General features: G+C 47.0%; 1 pseudogene; it reads right to left on the minus strand.

Annotated features, from left to right (window-relative positions):
- Positions 1 to 4,654: 4,654 nt before the first annotated feature.
- Positions 4,655 to 18,289, minus strand: part of LOC139582345 (structural maintenance of chromosomes flexible hinge domain-containing protein 1-like) — a 59,360-nt pseudogene continuing 45,725 nt past the window's right edge.

Genomic DNA, 18,289 nt, shown 5'->3' on the forward strand with positions numbered 1-18,289 from the left:
TACACAATAGTCTATCATTTTGCCCTCTGTATGGTCCCATATTCTAAAATAGATTAAATTATAATTTCCCCTCATCAATCTACACACAATACCCCATAATGACAAAGCGAAAACAAGTTTAAAAGAAACATAAATACCTTATTTACATAAGTATTCAGACCCTTTACTATGAGACTCAAAATTGAGCTCAGGTGCATCCTGTTTCCATTGAACATCCTTGAGATGTTTCCACTTGGGATATGTAATTGATTGGACATGATTTGGAAAGGCACACACCTGTCTATAGAAAAGGTCCCACAGTTGACAGTGCATGTCAGAGCAAAAACCAAGCCCCGATGTCGAAGGAATTGTCCGTAGAGCTCCGAGACAGGTTTGTGCCGTGGCACAGATCTGGGGAAGGGTACCAAAAATATGTCTGTAACATTGAAGGTCTCCAAGAACACAGTGGCCTCCATCATTCTTAAATGGAAGAAGTTTGGAACCACCAAGATTCTTCCTAGAGCTGGCCGACCGGCCAAACTGAGCATTCGGGGGAGAAGGGCCTTGGTCAGGGAGGTGACCAAGAACCAGATGGTCACTTTGACAGAGCTCCAAAGTTCCTCTGTGGAGATGGGAAAACCTTCCAGAAGGACAACCATCTCTGCAGCACTCCACCAATCAGGCCTTTATGGTAGAGTGGCCAGAAGGAAGCAAGTCCTCAGTAAAATGCAAATGACAGCCCGCTTGGAGGTTGCCAAAAGGCACCTAAAGGACTCTCAGACCATGAGAAACAAGATTCTCTGGTCTGATGAAACCAAGATTGAACTCTTTGGCCTGAATGCCAAGCACCACGTCTGGAGGAAACTAAGCACCGCTCATCACCTGGCCAATACCATCCCTACTGTGAAGCATGGTGGTGGCAGCATCATACTGTGGGAATGTTTTTCAGCGGCAGGGACTGGGAGACTTGTCAGGATCGAGTATGAACAGAGCAAAGCACAGAGAGATCCTTGATGAAAACCTGCTCCAGAGTGCTCAGGACATAAGTAGTGGCTTTGGGACTAGTCTTAATGTCCTTGAGTGGCCCAGCCAGAGCCTAGACTTGAATCTCCGGAGAGACCTGAAAATAGCTGTGCAGAAACTACATCCCTATCCAACCTGACAGAGATTCAGCAGGTCTTTTATTTTTTATTTAACTAGGCAAGTCAGTTAAGAACAAATTCTTATTTTCAATGACGGCCTAGGAATAGTGGGTTAACTGCCTTGTTCAGGGGCAGAACGACAGATTTTTACCTTGTCAGCTCAGGGATTTGATCTTGCAACCTTTCGGTTACTAGTCCAACGCTCTAACCACTAGGCTACCTGCCGCCAGGTAGATAAGAATGGGAGAAACTCTCCAGATAATAGTATCAAGTTAAATTTGCCATCTACAAGAGGTGTATATTCTATTTGTGTCACGTTCCTGACCTGTTTTCTCTTGTTTTGTATGTCTTTATTGGTCAGGGCGTGAGTGTTGGGTGGGCAGTCTATGTTTTGTATTTCTATGTTGGGTTTTGTGTTCGGCCTGGTGTGATTCTCAATTAGAGACAGGTGTGTATCGTTTGTCTCTGATTGAGAGTCATACTAAGGCAGCCAGGGTTTCACTGGTGTTTTGTGGGTGTTTGTTTCCTGTGTTAGCGTTTGGGCCACACAGGACTGTTGCAGGTTAGTCACGTTTGTTGTTTTGTTTATTTGTAGTGTTTGTTGGTTTGCCATTAAAATCATGAATACCTCCTACTCCGCATCTTGGTCCGATCCATGCTCCTCCTCGTCTGAGGAGGAGAACGACATTGACAGCCGTTACAGAAACACCCACCAAACCAGGACCAAGCGGATTGGAGAAGGACGGCAAGAACCAAAGCAATGGAGAGAAGAGGAATGGACTTGGGAGGAGATCCTAGACGGTAAAGGACCCTGGGCACAGCCAGTGGAGTGTCGCCGCCCCAAAGCGGAGCTGGAGGCAGCGAAAGCGGAGAGGCGGCATTATGAGGCGCTTGCAAGGCAGAGTGGCTGGAAACCCGAGAGGCTCACCCAAAAATTTCTTGGGGGGCGGCTAAAGGGGAGTGTGGCGAAGCCGGGTTGGATACCTGAGCCAACTCCCCGGGCTTACCGTGGAGTGAGAGGGCGTCGTACTGGTCAGACACCGTGTTATGCGGTAAAGCGCACGGTGTCCCCAGTACGCGTGCTTAGCCCAGTGCGGGCTATTCCACCTTGCCGCACTGGGAGGGCTAGGTTGGGCATCGAGCCGGATGTCATGAAGCCGGCCCAACGTATCTGGCCTCCAGTACGTCTCCTCGGGCCGGCGTACATGGCACCAGCATTACAGGTGGTGTCCCCGGTTCGCCTGCATAGCCCAGTGCGGGCTATTCCACCTCGCCGCACTGGCAGGGCTACGGGGACCATTCAACCTGGTAAGGTTGGAGAGGCTCGGTGCTCAAGAGCGCGTGTCCTCCTTCACGGTCCGGCATATCCGGCGCCACCTTCCCGCCCCAGCCCAGTACCACCAGTACCTACACCACGCACCAGGCTTCCAGTGCATCTCCAGAGCCCTGTTCCTCCTCCCCGCACTCGCCCTGAGGTGCGTGCCCTCAGCCCGGTACCTCCAGTTCCGGCACCACGCATCAGGCCTATTGTGCGTCTCAGCCGGCCAGAGTCTGCCGTCTGCCCAGCGCCGTCTGAGCCATCCGTCTGCCCAACGCCGTCTAAGCCATCTGTCTGCCCAACGCCGTCTGAGCCATCTGTCTGCCCAACGCCGTCTGAGCCATCTGTCTGCCCAACGCCGTCTGAGCCATCTGTCTGCCCAACGCCGTCTGAGCCATCTGTCTGCCCAACGCCGTCTGAGCCATCTGTCTGCCCAACGCCGTCTGAGCCATCTGTCTGCCCAACGCCGTCTGAGCCATCTGTCTGCCCAACGCCGTCTGAGCCATCCGTCTGCCCAGCGCCGTCTGAGCCATCCGTCTGCCACGAGCCATTAGAGCCGCCCGTCTGTCCCGAGCCGTTAGAGCCGTCCGTCAGTCAGGAGCCGCTAGAGCCGTCTGTCAGTCAGGAGCCGCCAGAGCCGCCAGCCAGTCAGGAGCCGCCAGAGACGCCAGCCAGTCAGGAGCTGCCAGAGACGCCAGCCAGTCAGGAGCTGCCAGAGACGCCAGCCAGTCAGGAGCTGCCAGAGACGCCAGCCAGTCAGGAGCTGCCAGAGACGCCAGCCAGTCAGGAGCTGCCAGAGACGCCAGCCAGTCAGGAGCTGCCAGAGACGCCAGCCAGTCAGGAGCTGCCAGAGACGCCAGCCAGTCAGGAGCTGCCAGAGACGCCAGCCAGTCAGGAGCTGCCAGAGACGCCAGCCAGTCAGGAGCTGCCAGAGACGCCAGCCAGTCATGAGCTGCCCTACGGTCATGAGCTGCCCTCCGGTCATGAGCTGCCCTCCAGTCATGAGCTGCCCTCCAGTCATGAGCTGCCCTCCAGTCATGAGCTGCCCTACAGTCATGAGCTGCCCTACAGTCATGAGCTGCCCTACAGTCATGAGCTGCCACCCAGTCATGAGCTGCCACTCAGTCCGGAGCTGCTGCCACTCAGTCCGGAGCTGCTGCCCCTTATCCCGGAGCTGCTGCCCCTTATCCCGGAGCTGCTGCCCCTTATCCCGGAGCTGCTGCCCCTTATCCCGGAGCTGCTGCCCCTTATCCCGGTGCTGGCCCTTATCCCGATGCTGCCCCTTCATTTAGGTGGGTTGAGTTGGAGGGTGGTCATTGGGAGGGGGATACGGAAGCGGGGAGTGACTATGGTGGGGTGGGGACCTCGCCCAGAGCCTGAGCCACCACCGTGGTCAGATGCCCACCCAGACCCTCCCCTAGACTTTGTGCTGGTGCGCCCGGAGTTCGCACCTTAAGGGGGGGGTTATGTCACGTTCCTGACCTGTTTTCTCTTGTTTTGTATGTCTTTATTGGTCAGGGCGTGAGTGTTGGGTGGGCAGTCTATGTTTTGTATTTCTATGTTGGGTTTTGTGTTCGGCCTGGTGTGATTCTCAATTAGAGACAGGTGTGTATCGTTTGTCTCTGATTGAGAGTCATACTAAGGCAGCCAGGGTTTCACTGGTGTTTTGTGGGTGTTTGTTTCCTGTGTTAGCGTTTGGGCCACACAGGACTGTTGCAGGTTAGTCACGTTTGTTGTTTTGTTTATTTGTAGTGTTTGTTGGTTTGCCATTAAAATCATGAATACCTCCTACTCCGCATCTTGGTCCGATCCATGCTCCTCCTCGTCTGAGGAGGAGAACGACATTGACAGCCGTTACAATTTGTATTTAAATGTAACTTGCACCATTGCCTTTAAGTAAATCACGAATCAGAAAAGCCTTAGTTGCTATCCATTTTTGGACTCTCATTAATTTATATCACATCAGTGAATGCCCTACTCTTTGAAGTTTGCAGTTGTCTAAAAAAAATACTATTTTGCTCAAATTTGTTTTTTCCCTTGTGTGTATTTATACTTGGGATATCGCCATTCAAAAGGAAAAGTTGTAAAAAATGTAAATAGCTGGAGGACGTCTGATCAACTGAGGACAGTACTACATTTGTTTTGTATAATTCATTCAATATTTTTATTTCAAGATACAAAATAATCTTTGGACATTGTCCAATACCTCCCAAACATAGTTAATCGTAAACTGAACAAAATAAAGAAAAAGTTAAATGAAATAGCGTAATATACAGCAGCTGCCATCTTACATTTAAATGTTGATTGTTTTGTGATTTCATTTTACAACAAAAAAATGCTGAACAAATGAAAATGGTTGGAGACTAACTCTTCAGGCTCAGATATAACAAATGGTATAGTACATGTCGAATTCCAATTGAAAATAGACATTCATGTCGCTCAAATAAGCATGATCAAAAGTCCTGTTTCAATAACTTCCGCCTTGTTCTCTTGGTTACCATACCGGACGATTAACCGACAACCTCAAGACTCCGTTTCACCCCAATGGCAGGAGGCGTCTGAACTGGAGTACTGGCTGTACAAATACAGAACAGACAACACACCTTAAATATTTGAACAAATAAGAAAGTATTCACTCACAGATTAAAATAAAGCGACAGGAAAATAATGCATCACCTAGCAACGCTCTTTAGGGCCTTGGGTGTGAGAAATGTGCTTATATATACACACAGTACCAGTCAAAAGTTTGGACACACCTACTCATTCAAGGGTTTTTCTTTCTTTTTACTATTTTATACATGGTAGAATAATAGTGAAGACATTAAAACTATGAAATAACACATATGGAATCATGTAATAACCACAAAAAAAATGGGATTCTTCAAAGTAGCCACCCTTTGCTTTGATGACAGCTTTATACACTCTTGGCATTCTCCCAACCAGCTTCATGAGGTAGTCACCTGGAATGCACTTCAATTAACAGGTGCGCCTTTTTGTGGAATTTCTCTCCTTCTTAATGTGTTTGAGCCAATCAGTTGTGTTGTGACAAGGTAGGGGGGTGGTATACAGAAGATAGCCCTATTTGGTAAAAGACCAAGTGCATATTATGGGAAGAACAGCTCAAATAAGCAAAGAGAAACGACAAGTCCATCATTACTTTTTAGACGTGAAGGTCAGTCAATCCGGAAAATTTCAAGAACTTTGAAAGTTTCTTCAAGTGCAGTTGCAAAAACTATCAAGCGCTATGATGAAACTGGCTCTCATGAGGACCACCACAGGAAAGGAAGACCCAGAGTTACATCTGCTGCAGAGGATACGTTCATTGGAGTTAACTGCACCTCATATTGCAGCCCAAATAAATGCTTCACAGAGTTCAAGTAACAGACACATCTCAACATCAACTGTTCAGAGGAGACTGCGTGAATCAGGCCTTCATGGTCGAATTGCTGCAAAGAAACCACTACTAAAGGACAACTGTTATTTCATAGCTTTGATGTCTTCACTATTATTCTACAATGTAGAAAATAGTCAAACTAAAGAAAAACCCTTGAATGAGTAGGTGTGTCCATACTTGACTGGTACTGTATATATTTGTTATTACAGTGTTGAAATGTACCCCTTCCTGCATACACGTACCAAGCTTTGTCTCAATGTCTTTGAGCTGCTTCTGCTGCTCTTCCATCTCCTCCTCTTTCTGCGCCATCTCAGATGACTTCAGGTATTGCATGTGGCCTTAAGTCCTCCTTCACCTGTATGCTCTTCTGCATGGCCAACCGGTACTGCTGGAGCAGGTCTACAAACAGGGGGGGAAAGGCATTGTAAATGTATACCATGTATGATACTATGCAACGAAACGTACGCACGCAGGCGCACACAGGCACGCACCAGTACAAACAGAACTAAAATCCAGTAACTGACCAATCTGGCCCATAAAAGTTTGGTATTGCTTGGGGAGGGGTGCGCCGAACACCTGGCCACGCAGTTTCTCTATTGGTGGGGCTTTGTTCTGCAAGCCCCCAAACTTGCCGTTGCTGCGGATCCTCTCTCCCTGCCGGGTCAGGAGGGTGGGGCACGGGATTCTGCTCTGGACCACCTGGCCAAATTCAAAACAACAAGACCCAGTTCTTAAACAAGAAAATACTGACTTGACGACAAGTTCCTGTACCACCCATCTGCGTCCCAAATGGCCCTGGTCAAAAGTAGGGCACTAAATAGGGAATAATAGGGTGCCATTTCAGATGCACACTAGATACATATTTTTATCAGCCTAAGCCAGGGATGTATTCACTGGGAACCAAATGAAAGCAAACATTCTCAAACGGTATGAAAAGGGGAGGGACCTAGCTGAATTTGTCCAAAAGAAAAAAGTTTGTTGCAACATGCTTTCTGTTGCAAAACGTTTTGCTACGTGTGCGCTAATGAATACACCCCAGGCAATGACTTTAAACTAGAACACTACTTGGCCCGTATTGTTCGATGGCTTGGTTAAGGCCATCCAATCAACACGCCTCGTTTGACTCACCCCCTTCCTGTAGTGGTTAGCAGAGTCCAGGTCATCAATCAAAATGGTGTCTCCCAATAGGTTCCCAAATACTGGCGGGAAAAAGGGATGATTATCAAAGGGTATTACATACGTAGTCACCAAACTACTTCCAGATTACTAACCCTCCATTTACTGTTTGTGAATCATGTTTCATTAATTGGTTCAAGACAAGGGGTGTAAGACATCAAATAATTACTTCTGTACCAGATAAATAAACTCAGTTCAACTCTAGGTGTTCTTTGATGGTTTTAACCATTTTTGTTTGATATTATACCCCTACAAAAACCTCTTACAAGTGGAAGCCCCGAGAAGCATAATGTAAAAAATAATGCAAAACTGTTCCAGAAGCCCTCGTTATGACATCAGTCCCAAATCTGGAAATACTGAAAACTAGGCCCTTTCATTAGATAAGGGGGAGGAGAAAGGACAAAAACTCAAGTTTAAACATGCAAATGATAATAATCCTTTAATTACACAAACAGCATCATTATATATAATCATTTTAAAGTGAAAGGCTGGCTGGGGTCCAATTCCCACTCCAGTAGCAGTCCCCAAGAGATGGAGCCCATAACTGCCCCCCCCCCCCCCGTGAGTTAAGAGCCTGGGGTTCAGTCTGGAACAGTTTAACCCCCAAACCCAGGAACAGGGGGGTGGGGAGAGCGAGAAACTACCCTAACAACTGCAAACGAACAGAGACCAGACCTAGGGTCGTGTGTAACAAGCGTCTCTGCGTAGTAGTGCTGATCTAGGATCAGGTCCCTCGTCCGGGTCATCTTATTCCTTGTGATCTAAAAGGCAGGACTGATCCTACATCTCCTGGGACCAAGGAGGAAGAGTGGGATAAGCTTCTGGAACTACAGAGAAACCCTCTCAGCATATACAGTGGGGAGAACAAGTATTTGATACACTGCCGATTTTGCAGGTTTTCCTACTTACAAAGCATGTGGAGGTCTGTCATTTTTATCATAGGTACACTTCAACTGTGAGAGACGGAATCTAAAACAAAAATCCAGAAAATCACATTGTATGATTTTTAAGTAATTAATTTGCATTTTATTGCATGACATAAGTATTTGATACATCAGAAAAGCAGACCTTAATATTTGGTACAGAAACCTTTGTTTGCAATTACAGAGATCATACGTTTCCTGTAGTTCTTGACCAGGTTTGCACACACTGCAGCAGGGATTTTGGCCCACTCCTCCATACAGACCTTCTCCAGATCCTTCAGGTTTCGGGGCTGTCGCTGGGCAATACGGACTATCAGCTCCCTCCAAAGATTTTCTATTGGGTTCAGGTCTGGAGACTGGCTAGGCCACTCCAGGACCTTGAGATGCTTCTTACGGAGCCACTCCTTAGTTGCCCTGGCTGTGTGTTTCGGGTTGTTGTCATGCTGGAAGACCCAGCCACGACCCATCTTCAATGCTCTTACTGAGGGAAGGAGGTTGTTGGCCAAGATCTCGCGATACATGGCCCCATCCATCCTCCCCTCAATACGGTGAAGTCGCCCTGTCCCCTTTGCAGAAAAGCATCCCCAAAGAATGATGTTTCCACCTCCATGCTTCACGGTTGGGATGGTGTTCTTGGGGTTGTCCTCATCCTTCTTCTTCCTCCAAACACGGCGAGTGGAGTTTAGACCAAAAAGCTCTATTTTTGTCTCATCAGACCACATGACCTTCTCCCATTCCTCCTCTGGATCATCCAGATGGTCATTGGCAAACTTCAGACAGGCCTGGACATGCGCTGGCTTGAGCAGGGGGACCTTGCGTGCGCTGCAGGATTTTAATCCATGACGGCGTAGTGTGTTACTAATGGTTTTCTTTGAGACTGTGGTCCCAGCTCTCTTCAGGTCATTGACCAGGTCCTGCAGTGTAGTTCTGGGCTGATCCCTCACCTTCCTCATGATCATTGATGCCCCACGAGGTGAGATCTTGCATGGAGCCCCAGACCGAGGGTGATTGACCGTCATCTTGAACTTCTACCATTTTCTAATAATTGCGCCAACAGTTGTTGCCTTCTCACCAAGCTGCTTGCCTATTGTCCTGTAGCCCATCCCAGCCTTGTGCAGGTCTACAATTTTATCCCTGATGTCCTTACACAGCTCTCTGGTCTTGGCCATTGTGGAGAGGTTGGAGTCTGTTTGATTGAGTGTGTGGACAGGTGTCTTTTATACAGGTAATGAGTTCAAACAGGTGCAGTTAATACAGGTAATGAGTGGAGAACAGGAGGGCTTCTTAAAGAAAAACTAACAGGTCTGTGAGAGCCGGAATTCTTACTGGTTGGTAGGTGATCAAATACTTATGTCATGCAATAAAATGCAAATTAATTACTTAAAAATCATACAATGTGATTTTCTGGATTTTTGTTTTAGATTCCGTCTCTCACAGTTGAAGTGTACCTATGATAAAAATTACAGACCTCTACATGCTTTGTAAGAAGGAAAACCTGCAAAATCGGCAGTGTATCAAATACTTGTTCTCCCCACTGTACATAGTTACATTGAGAGGGAGGTTACATATTGGGGAATATTTGATCCAAATAGAAATTCTGAAAAAGACTGACTCACCCATCTGGCAGCCCTCTGCATTCTCTTGGAAAATAAGGACGTCTCGGGCAAACACAGGGTTCCCAATGGGAAGAAAGCTGGCCAGGCCATTTCTTATGTGGGGCAAGGGTCTGAAAAAAGAAACAAGTACAACTCACTAGAACATGTAAGGCATGAACACCTTTCTGAACAAGAAAACTCCAAGAACCTTTCCCAACACAGGTCACAAAGATTCAAACTATAGAGGTCAATTTCATTTACTTCCACATTGAAAGGAAGCAACAATTGCATGTTGTTTTATTAAAGGTACTCGTGTGTGTGTGTGTGTGTGTGTGTGTGTGTGTGTGTGTGTGTGTGTGTGTGTGTGTGTGTGTGTGTGTGTGTGTGTGTGTGTGTGTGTGTGTGTGTGTGTGTGTGTGTGTGTGTGTACCTGCTGCTGCTGTTGTTTCTCCAGAACACCGTGTCCAGGGGCATGACCTGCTGCCTCCCCTGGGTGTCGTTGTAGATCTTCCGTTGCCGCCGCCGTTGTCATGGTGACCACACAGTCCATGTCTCCCAGGAGATGACGGTGGCCACGTCATCGTCCTCCACCAGCGCCAGGTGGCCAATCTGCACCGGAGACAGAAGGACGGCACATTTAAATCCTGCTGAAACGGAAGCACATTCCACACACTGTTCTTCTCTAGTCAACCGCTACTAGGATGAAGCATCAGAACGCTGCAGAGACAGGGGACGGGTCCCAAATGGCACCAATAGGGCTCTGGTCAAAAGTAGTGCACTATATATATACTGTATATATAAGGATTAGGGTTCCATTTGGGAAACAGAGTAAATGTCTATATTATGACATTACTTTTCCCAGGACGTAGGGGGTGCCCCTATGGAGCAGACTCTCTGCACCTGGAATTTCATTTTCTCAGTGTCGGCTGTCTTCTGACTGATGAGGGCGTCGATCGCTGGGATCTATATTAACACAGAATGGATCCATCAAACCTCTCAACTTCTGAGAGTGCATGCATCATATATAGTACAAATGACAGTCTTGTGAATGTGGTCGAGTATCTATGGTTTTTCTCAGTAACCAGGTTTCCATCCAACCTTTATGTGAGTAGTCGGATAAAAAAAAAGTAAATTCACAAAAGGCTGATTGAAACAGCACATTTTTCTAAAATATTCAAATGTCGACAAAACAAAATACACTAGACCAGGTGGAATCTTTTTGTGTCTGTATAGTTTATAATGCAATGGCGGTGGAAACCGCTTTATGCTTTGATATAATAACCATCATATCGAAGTAAACTTGGAAGTACGCGATGATGTGTTGTGTGGTCCCCTACGACTTGGGGAAGCATGCAATTTATTAGGCTACAGATTAAATGAATTATTATCAACTTCACATGGTGAATGTGCACAGTGATGAGCTTGACGCTCCTTTCCAATAAATAGAGGGTCTTATTCTGGTGACATGATGATCGATGCTTGGCTGCCGTTTGACAAATAAAAATAATCTTACCCATGAAAAAATCTCATCATGTAAGTAGCCTACCCGCACTGTATCTGCGAGCTGTTGGCTAGAGCACACGTGCCAAGACCAGAGTGGGCACATTCGCTAAATACAGCGCTTTCGGAAAGTATTCAGACCCCTTCACTTCTTCCACATTTTGTTTGGTTACAGCATTATTTTAAAATTGATTGAATAGTTTTTTCCCCCTCATCAATCTACACACAATACCTCATAATGACAAAGCAAAAACTGTTTCGAAATTTGTGCCAATAATTGAAAATAAAAAACAAAAATATAAGATTTACATAAGCATTCAGACCCTTTACTCAGTATTTTGTTGAAGCATCTTTGGCAGCGATTACAGCAGCGAGTCTTCTTGGGTATGATGCTACAAGCTTGGCACACCTGTATTTGGGGAGTTTCTCCCATTCTTCTCTGCAGATCTTCTCAAGCGCTGTCAGGTTGGATGGGGAGCGTCGCTGCACAGCTATTTTCAGGTCCCTCCAGAGATGTTAGATCCGCTGGCTGGGTCACTCAAGGACATTCAGAGACTTGTCCCGAAGACACTCCTGCAATGTCTTGTCTGTATGCTTAGGGTCGTTGTCCTGTTGAAGGTGAACCTTCACCCCAGTCTGAGCGCTCTGGAGCAGGTTTTCATCAAGGATCTCTGTACTTTGCTCCGTTCATCTTTGCCTCGATCAGGACTAATCTCCCAGTCCCTGCTGTTTAAAAACACCCCCACAGCATGATGCTGTCACCACCATGCTTCACCGTAGAGATGGTGCCAGGTTTCCTCCAGACGTGACGCTTGGCATTCAGGCCAAATCATGGTTTCATCAGACCAGACAATATTTTTTCTCATGGTCAGAGTCTTTAGGTGCCTTTTGGCAAACTCCAACTCCTCACCATCTTAAATAAGCATGCCTCATTCAAAAATGTTAAAATAAGAACAGATATAGCCCTTGGTTCACCCCAGACTGTTGAACTTCCGGCGCCGAAAAGAGATGGCCGCCTCGCCTCGCGTTCCTTGGAAAATATGCAGTATTTTGTTTTTCTATGTGTTATTTCTTACATCGGTACCCCAGGTAATCTTAGGTTTCATTACATACAGTCGGGAGGAACTACTGAATATACGATTAACGTCAACTCATCATCGTTCCTACCAGGAATATGACTTTCCCGAAACGGATCCAGTGTTTTGCCTTCCACCCAATACAATGGATCTGATCCCAGCCGGCGACCCTGTGCGACGCCGAAAAAGGGGCAAACGGGGCGGTCTCGTGGTCAGGCTTCGGAGACGGGCACATCGCGCTCCACTCCCTAGCATACTACTCGCCAATGTCCAGTCTCTTGACAATAAGGTTGATGAAATCCGAGCACGGGTAGCATTCCAGAGAGACATCAGGGATTGCAACGTGCTCTGCTTCACGGAAACATGGCTAACTCAAGGGACGCTAACGGAGTCGGTGCAGCCAGCTGGTTTCTTCATGCATCGCGCCGACAGAAACAAACATCTTTCCGGTAAGAAGAGGGGCGGGGGGGTATGCCTTATGATTAACGAGAAGTGGTGTGATCATCATAACAACACACAGGAACTCAAGTCATTCTGTTCACCTGATCTAGAACTCCTCACAATCAAATGTCGACCGCATTATCTACCAAGGGAATTCTCTTCAATCATAATCACAGCCGTATATATTCCCCCCCAAGCAGACACATCGATGGCCCTGAACGAACTTTATCTGACTCTTTGTAAACTGGAAACCACACACCCTGAGGCTGCATTCATCGTAGCTGGGGATTTTAACAAGGCTAATCTAAAAACAAAACTCCCTAAATTCTATCAGCATATCGATTGTGCTACCAGGGCTGGAAAAACCCTAGATCATTGTTATACTAATTTCCGCGACGCATATAAGGCCCTCCCCCGCCCCCCTTTCGGAAAAGCTGACCACGACTCCATTTTGTTGATTCCAGCCTACAAACAGAAACTCAAACAACAAGCTCCCGCGCTCAGGTCTGTTCAACGCTGGTCCGACCAATCTGAATCCACGCTTCAAGACTGCTTTGATCACGCGGATTGGAATATGTTCCGCATCGCGTCCAACAACAATATTGACGAATATGCTGATTCGGTGAGCGAGTTCATTAGGAAGTGCATTGACGATGTCGTACCCACAGCAACGATTAAAACATTCCCAAACCAGAAACCGTGGATTGACGGCAGCATTCGCGTGAAACTGAAAGCGCGAACCACTGCTTTTAACCAGGGCAAGGTGACCGGAAGCATGACCGAATACAAACAGTGTAGCTATTCTCTCCGCAAGGCAATCAAACAGGCTAAGTCCCAGTACAGAGACAAAATCGAGTCGCAATTCAACAGCTCAGACACAAGAGGTATGTGGCAGGGTCTACAGTCAATCACGGATTACAAAAAGAAAACCAGCCCCGTCGCGGACCAGGATGTCTTGCTCCCAGACAGGCTAAACAACTTTTTTGCCCGCTTTGAGGACAATACAGTGCCACTGACACGGCCCCCTACCAAAACCTGCGGGCTCTCCTTCACTGCAGCCGAGGTGAGTAAAACATTTAAACGTGTTAACCCTCGCAAGGCTGCAAGCCCAGACGGCATTCCCAGCCGCGTCCTCAGAGCATGCGCAGACCAGCTGGCTGGTGTGTTTACGGACATATTCAATCAATCCTTATCCCAGTCTGCTGTTCCCACATGCTTCAAGAGGGCCACCATTGTTCCCGTTCCCAAGAAAGCTAAGGTAACTGAGCTAAACGACTACCGCCCCGTAGCACTCACTTCCGTCATCATGAAGTGCTTTGAGAGACTAGTCAAGGACCATATCACCTCCACCCTACCGGACACCCTAGACCCACTCCAATTTGCTTACCGACCCAATAGGTCCACAGACGACGCAATCGCAACCACACTGCACACTGCCCTAACCCATCTGGACAAGAGGAATACCCATGTGAGAATGCTGTTCATCGATTACAGCTCAGCATTTAACACCATAGTACCCTCCAAACTCGTCATCAAGCTCGAGACCCTGGGTCTCGACCCCGCCCTGTGCAACTGGGTCCTGGACTTCCTGACGGGCCGCCCCCAGGTGGTGAGGGTAGGTAACAACATCTCCACCCCGCTGATCCTCAACACTGGGGCCCCACAAGGGTGCGTTCTGAGCCCTCTCCTGTACTCCCTGTTCACCCACGACTGCGTGGCCATGCACGCCTCCAACTCAATCATCAAGTTTGCGGATGACACTACAGTGGTAGGCTTGATTACCAACAACGACGAGACGGCCTACAGGGAGGAGGTGAGGGCCCTCGGAGTGTGGTGTCAGGAAAATAACCTCACACTCAACGTCAACAAAACAAAGGAGATGATTGTGGACTTCAGGAAACAGCAGAGGGAGCACCCCCCTATCCACATCGACGGGTCAGTAGTGGAGAAGGTGGAAAGTTTTAAGTTCCTCGGTGTACACATCACGGACAAACTGAATTGGTCCACCCACACAGACAGCGTTGTGAAGAAGGCGCAGCAGCGCCTCTTCAACCTCAGGAGGCTGAAGAAATTCGGCTTGTCACCAAAAGCACTCACAAACTTCTACAGATGCACAATCGAGAGCATCCTGTCGGGCTGTATCACCGCCTGGTACGGCAACTGCTCCGCCCACAACCGTAAGGCTCTCCAGAGGGTAGTGAGGTCTGCAGAACGCATCACCGGGGGCAAACTACCTGCCCTCCAGGACACCTACACCACCCGATGTCACAGGAAGGCCATAAAGATCATCAAGGACAACAACCACCCAAGCCACTGCCTGTTCACCCCGCTATCATCCAGAAGGCGAGGTCAGTACAGGTGCATCAAAGCAGGGACCGAGAGACTGAAAAACAGCTTCTATCTCAAGGCCATCAGACTGTTAAACAGCCACCACTAACATTTAGCGGCCGCTGCCAACATACTGACTCAACTCCAGCCACTTTAAAAATGGGAATTGTTGGAAATTATGTAAAAATGTACCACTAGCCACTTTAAACAATGCCACTTAATATAATGTTTACATACCCTACATTACCCATCTCATATGTATATACTGTACTCTATATCATCTACTGCATCTTGCCATCTTTATGTAATACATGTACCACTAGCCACTTTAAACTATGCCACTTTATGTTTACATACCCTACAGTACTCATCTCATATGTATATACCGTACTCTATACCATCTACTGCATCTGCCATGCCGTTCTGTACCACCACTCATTCATATATCTTTATGTACATATTCTTTATCCCTTTACACTTGTGTGTGTGTGTAAGGTAGTAGTTGTGGAATTGTTAGGTTAGATTACTTGTTGGTTATTACTGCATTGTCGGAACTAGAAGCACAAGCATTTAGCTACACTCGCATTAACATCTGCTAACCATGTGTATGTGACTAATAAAATTTGATTTGATGATTTGATTTGATTTGACTTGACTGCCCTTGACCAGCACAAAAACATCCTGTGGCGTTCTGCATTAGCATTGAATAGCCCCCGCGATATGCAACTTTTCAGGGAAGTCAGGAACCAATATACTCAGTTAGGAAAGCTAAGGCTAGCTTTTTCATACAGAAATTTGCATCCTGTAACACTAATTCCAAAAAGTTTTGGGACACTGTAAAGTCCATGGAGAATAAGAGCACCTCCTCCCATCTGCCCACTGCAATGAGGATAGCTAACACTGTCACCACCGATAAATCTACGATAATCGATCAATTCAATAAGCAGTTTTCTACAGCTGGCCATGCTTTCCACCTGGCTACCCCTACCCCAGCCAACATCTCAGCACCCCTTGCAGAAACTTGCCCAAGCCCCCCCCCCCCCCACTTCTCCTTCACCCAAATCCAGACAGCTGATGTTCTGAAAGAGCTGCAAAATCTGGATCCCTACAAATCACCTGGGCTAGACAACCTGGACCCTCGCTTTCTAAAATTAGCCGAAATTGTTGCAACCCCTATTACTAGCTTATTCAACCTCTCTTTCGTATCATCTGAGATCCCCAAAGATTGGAAAGCTGCCACGGTTATCCCCCTCTTCAAAGGGGGAGACACTCTAGACCCAAACTGTTATAGACCTATATCCATCCTGCCATGCCTGTCTAAAATCTTCAAAAGCCAAGTTAACAAACAGATCCCCGACTATTTCGAATCCCACCGTTCAAGGTCCTAAACGATATCATAACCTCCAACGATTCATTGACCTGGCCAAGGCTTTCGACTCTGTCAATCACTGCATTCTTATCGGCAGACTCAATAGCCTTGGCTTCTCAAATGACTGCCTCGCCTGGTTCACCAACTACTTCTCAGATAGAGTTCAGTGTGTCAGATCGGAGGGCCTCTTGTCTGGACCTCTGGGAGTCTCTGTAGGGGTGCCACAGGGTTCAATTCTCGGGCTGACTCTTTTCTCTGTATATATCAATGATGTCGCTCTTGCTGCTGGTGATTCTCTGATCCACCTCTACGCAGTCGACACCATTCTGTATACATCTGGCCCTTCTTTGGACACTGTGCTAACAAACCTCCAAACAAGCTTCAATGCCATACAACACTTCTTCCGTGGCCTCCAACTGCTTTTAAATGCTAATAAAACTAAGTGCATGCTCTTCAACCGATCGCTGCCCGCACCCGCCTGCCCGACTAGCATCACTACTCCGGACAGTTCTGACTTAGAATATGTGGACAACTACAAATACCTAGATGTCTGGTTAGACTGTAAACTCTCCTTTCAGACTCACATTAAACATCTCCAATCCAAAATGAAATCTAGAATCGGCTTCCTATTTCGCAAGAAAGCCTCCTTCACTCATGCCGCCAAACATACCCTCGTAAAACTGACTATCCTACCGATCCTTGACTTAGGCGATGTCATTTACAAAATAGCCTACAACACTCTACTCAGCAAACTGGATGTAGTCCATCACAGTCCCTTCCGTTTTGTCACCAAAGCCCCATTTACTACCGACCGCTGTGACCTGTATGCTCTCGTTGGCTGGCCCTCACTACATATTCGTCGCCAAACCCACTGGCTCCAGGTCATCTATAAGTCTTTGCTAAGTAAAGCCCCGCCTTATCTCAGCTCACTGGTCACCATAGCAACACCCACCCGTAGCACGCGCTCCAGCAGGTATATTTCATTGGTCATCCCCAAAGCCATCACTTCCTTTGGCCGCCTTTCCCGTAAATGAGAGCTTGTTCTCAACTGGCCTACCTGGTTAAATAAATGTGAAATAAAATTGAAAAAACGAAATAAAAAGTGGACTCATGTGCCTTTTACGGAGGAGTGGCTTCCGTCTAGCCACTCTACCATAAAGGCCTGATTGGTGGAGTGCTGCAGAGATGATTGTCCTTCTGGAAGGTTCTCCCATCTTCACAGAGGAACTCTGGAGCACTGTCAGAGTGACCATCTGGTTAATGGTCACCTCCCTGACCAAGGCCCTTCTCCCCCGATTGCTCAGTTTGGCCAGGCGGCCAGCTCTAGGAAGAGTCTTGGTGGTTCCAAACTTCTTCCATTTAAGAATGATGGAGGCCACTGTGTTCTTGGGGACCTTCAATGCTGCAGAAATGTTTTGGTACCCTTCCCCAGATCTGTGCCTCGACACAATCCTGTCTCGGAGCTCTACGGACAATTTCTTCAACCTCATGTCTTGGTTTTTGCTCTGACATGCACTGTCAACTGTGGGACCTTATATAGACAGGTGTGTGCTTTTCCAAATCATGTCCAATCAATTGAATTTACCACAGGTGTACTCTAATCAAGTTGTACAAACATCAAGGATGATCCATGGAAACAGGATGCACCGGAGCTCAAATTTCAAGTCTCATAGCGAAGGGTCTGAATACTTATGTAAATAAGGTATGTTTTTTGTTCTTAATACAGTTGCAAACATTTCTAAAAACCTGTTTTCACTTTGTCATTATGGGGTATTGTGTGTAGATTGCTGAGGATTTTTTTTTGTAATCATTTTTAAAATAAGGCTGTAACGTAATAATGTGGAAAAAGTCAAGGGGTCTGAATACTTTCCAAAGGCACTGTAAGGCAACATTTGTTTAGACAAAACCCTCAGTGGAGTTTTTTTAATTTTGTACATGGGAATTTAACCGCAAAAGTTATTTTATGTGCACTACGTCGTCACGCCTTTTAGTCAACTTTATGGAAACATCTCTGTTGGGAAAATGCACATTGTTTTCATGCAGATTTG

This window comes from Salvelinus alpinus, chromosome 8, assembly GCF_045679555.1.
Source record: "Salvelinus alpinus chromosome 8, SLU_Salpinus.1, whole genome shotgun sequence".
Lineage (NCBI taxonomy): Eukaryota > Metazoa > Chordata > Actinopteri > Salmoniformes > Salmonidae > Salvelinus > Salvelinus alpinus.